The sequence below is a fragment of the Miniopterus schreibersii genome (assembly GCF_964146895.1).
Source record: "Miniopterus schreibersii genome assembly, chromosome: 15".
NCBI lineage: Eukaryota > Metazoa > Chordata > Mammalia > Chiroptera > Miniopteridae > Miniopterus > Miniopterus schreibersii.
The window spans coordinates 4714215-4718234 of NC_138115.1; positions in this window are offsets into that span (position 1 = coordinate 4714215).

Sequence of the window (4020 nt, forward strand, 5' to 3'; positions counted from 1 at the left end):
CTAGCACCTGTGGCAATTCTTGTTTTCCTTTCCCTTTTCTTTTTTAAACATTCATTTTATTTTATTTTTCCATCACTGTCTACCCCCTCTGTGCCCTCTCCCCCTCCCCCCTCCCGCAATCACCACACTTGTCCATGCCCATGGGCTCTCTCCTTTTTTTTTTTCTGTTTTGCTCAATAATAAAATACCTTTTCCTTTGTATTAATTTGAATCACAGTCCTTTTTTCAGTCAATTGTTCCTTGAAAGGGTCGTTAGGAGAAACATTTTATTTCATCTTATTATGTAAGTGCTGTTACCTTATTTGAAGAGTTTTCAGCAAATCCCCACCTATCCCCAGCTTCAGGGGCCATTTGTGCAACAGGAACTGCGACGGGTGAAAACAGCTGGTGGCGGAAGAGTAGTCGCCCACTTTAAGCACTGTGATTGCAGCCACTCTACTCGGAACATGCACAAGACATTATGCGTATTTTATGTCTCCAGTCAGCAGGAAAGACATTTGGCTTATCGGGTTGGAGCAAAATGCTTGACAGTGATACAATCCCTATCATGGGCCTTATTCTTCCCCCAGGAAAAGCTAATCTGACCTGAAAAAAACTTTTTAAAAGTCTCTTATCTCCACCTTCTACCTCTGCTCAACCAAAAAGGGGTTGTTACAATAACATTTATTCTCTATAAGGTATTTATTTACTCTGCAACACATTTACAAACTTCCTCCCGGGAAATGGACTTTCTGGTGGGCTTCATGAACAGTGGTTCTAATCAAGAGAAAATATACCAAGTTATAATCCATGTCTGCTCATGCCATGAAAATATTCTGTGGGAAGGGGTGGCACTGTTCATTCAACCCCATATTTGTGTCTTCAATTAACCTAGAAGGTGCCTAAGATTGTTCTCAAGACTGATGGGAATGATGATGATGATGATGATGATGATGATGACAAGGCTTAGCTTTATTAAGACAGTATCAAGAACTGTGAAGTCAGAGGAACTGATACCTCATCCCAGCTCTACCATCCAGAAACCTGGTGACCCTGGCAGAGCTACCTTATTTATCTGGGTTGTGTCCTCTACTGTGCTGTCAGAGCTCACCTCCGATATTACTGTGACTTTGGATGAGTCTAAATGAGCTGAAAGAGTGTCATCACTCCGTAAAGCACTCTGCAAAGGAAAGGAGTTCTCCATCTGCTGCTCAGGAAGCCCTTGGAATTTTTGCTGAAATTCCTCTCTGGTTTGCCTTTAAAAGTTTTTAGCAAGACCTCAGTAAGTTTTAATTGGTTGAAAATAGACTAATTTGAACTTAAATCAGCATAATACATACAAAGAACTAAAACTTACTGAGTTTTAATGAAAACACATCAACTATATTTATTTACTTACATAAAGTCATAATGATACTGAAAACTCATTGGTCACTTTGGAGAATATTGGTTAACTCTCAGTATTATGAAAGCTGATGAATCAAGAGAAACAATCATTTTTCACACCATCTTATGAAATCTGTTCCTGTAGATGATGATGAGGAAAACTCTTTAAGGCAGTATTCCAGCTAATAAATAAAGAAGGAATAGCAGAATTAAAAATATCAACAGCCGAGAATCAATCATTGATGGTTAATGACATAAAAAGACTGCAGACCTTACATGCCTCCTGATGGCTAAATGGGACCTGAATCTGATCGAGGCTCTTGATCTAACTACCAACTTAAAGGGAATTCAAGAGACAGAGGAACATTTTAAATAATGCCACAGAGATGTGGTCCATAAAATGAAGACTCTGGGAAAATTCTAAAGGACAGAGATATCCACTTCTTCCAAAAAATTTTCAAGGAAGAAAAGAAAGACAGAAATTAAACCTTTAAGTTGAAAGAAACTTAGGAGACATATCAATCAAATGTCATGTATATAATTTATTTGGATTTTGACTCAATAAATTTACTGAAAAATTTTAAAATGATCAGAAGAGCACAAATACTTGACATCAATGAATTATTGCTAATTATTAGTGTTGATAATCATAATATGATTATGTTTTATAGTCCTATATTTTTACAGATGAGATGATATGATTGACTTCCAAATAATCCGGGGCAGGGGGAGTAGCTGGGAATGTGGATGAAGCGAGATGGGCTGTTTGTTAAAGCTGGGCGATGCCTGAACAAGGGTTATTATACTAGTCTATATACTTTTGTTCATGCTTCCAATTTTCTAAATAAAAGGTTAAAAAAATAAAAAATAAGAAAAACAGCTCGGGCATGGAGCCAGAATAGACCTAGGAATCTTCAAGCATGTTCAGGAGCTTTGGCCTTAGAGCTGGCAGTTCTCAGAGCAGACAGGGCAGGGGGAGGGCCTGAAAGAGCCACTTTCCTTTGCTTAAGTTAGATTTTGAGCAGCCACCTCTGAAACCCACCTGACTTCAAAGGCCCTTTGGGAAATCCCTAGTCCCTCACTCACACACCCACGTCTCCACGTCAGTGCAACCCGTGAGGTCCCTCAGGAGTTGTACCGCGCAGTGACCGCTGTTGCCCCGCACACCGAAAGGCCCTTCCCGATGGACTGTTAGCCCACCTGGAGATTCTCTCATATGTGTTCCATCTGACCCGCATTGATTATTCGTTCACATACAGTCTCAAACAAACTGAAATGCTGAGTGGTCAATTTTAAAGCTAGATTTCACTTTATTCAAAAGATGATTAACTGTATGTCCAGATTAAAATTTTTGGCAAAAAGAGATTTTATTTCCAGTGAATTTTCAGTGCTTATGTTAGGAAGCCAGATGGAATTATTATTATTGAAAAATACAAGACATGTCTCTAAACCTACTATGGGATTTAAAAATTCTCTATGATGTTTAGAAAGAGAATAACATTTTTAAATAAAATGCCTTTTCTCCTCTGTTTGGGCTTATAGTGAACATTTAAGCTAAATAATCGTTTTATCAAAATCCCACCCACCAGTGGAAATGGCTCACCGGAGGCTGCAGAAAGCATCCTCACAGTGATGTCGGCCAGTGACCAGCCAGCTGCAATAGCACTTTGGAGAAAGGTCGTGTTGTATTGCTCATATTGCTCACCTCTTCTAAGTTACTCTGGCGGGATATTTTATTTTGAAAAAATTGCAAATAACAATGAAGCATTTCGAGACTTTTAGATTCTCCTGGAGACCATTAGAGACATCCTTGGGTTTGCCAAAACCTGGTTTGGGAATTACTGACTTCAATCCTGGTGTTAAGCCTTCAGCGCCTGGCAGGGGCAGTGCCTGGGAAGAAACACTGGAAGATTCTGTGCTGGTTTTGGTGACGCCGGCCGCCCACGGCGCCTCCCTCTCTGCCAGCGGCCAGCTACCCAAATGCAAGGGAATCGCGCTTGAAGCCCTTCAGTGTCTTGAGGCTCCCTGAACTGCTGTTTTTGAGTAAAAAAAAAAAAAAAAAAGAATAATAAAAACCTCTGAGAAGCAGAACACATCCTAAATAGCTTGGGAGTCCTTTGTTGTTTGACTTTCACCGTCTGCCTCAAAACCCAAGCTGTTGGCCTCCTTGAGAAATCGCATTATTGAACCTGGAGGGATGCTGCAAATTCTGAGAAATACTCAGATCTTATCATATTTATTCAGAAAACCCCCAAACAGAATCCTGAAGCTATTTCATGGCTCAATGGACAAGAGCACGTTCTGCGCTGCCGTCTTGAAAGTGGGGGGACTGCGGGGAGAGGCGGGAGAGAGCCACTGGCCGCCCTGTCGCCCCGGCCATGGGGGGGCGGCTCGTGGTCGGATGGGAGGGCCACGCAGCTGTAGCACAGGGGTTCCTGCGTTCAGAGTATTTTTTCAGGCCCTCGCAGCGCTGGTGCCTCACAAGGGCAACACCTCCCCTCCGGGGCCGGGGGAGTCTGCGGGTGATTCCTGGGCCTTGCGGGCTGCGGGCTCCTGGCAGGCGGGGAGGAACGCTGCAGGCCCTGCAGGGCCAGAGAGCTCTGCTCAGGGAGCATCATTGTCCCAGTGCCTTCTTATGACGTCTGAATGTTAATG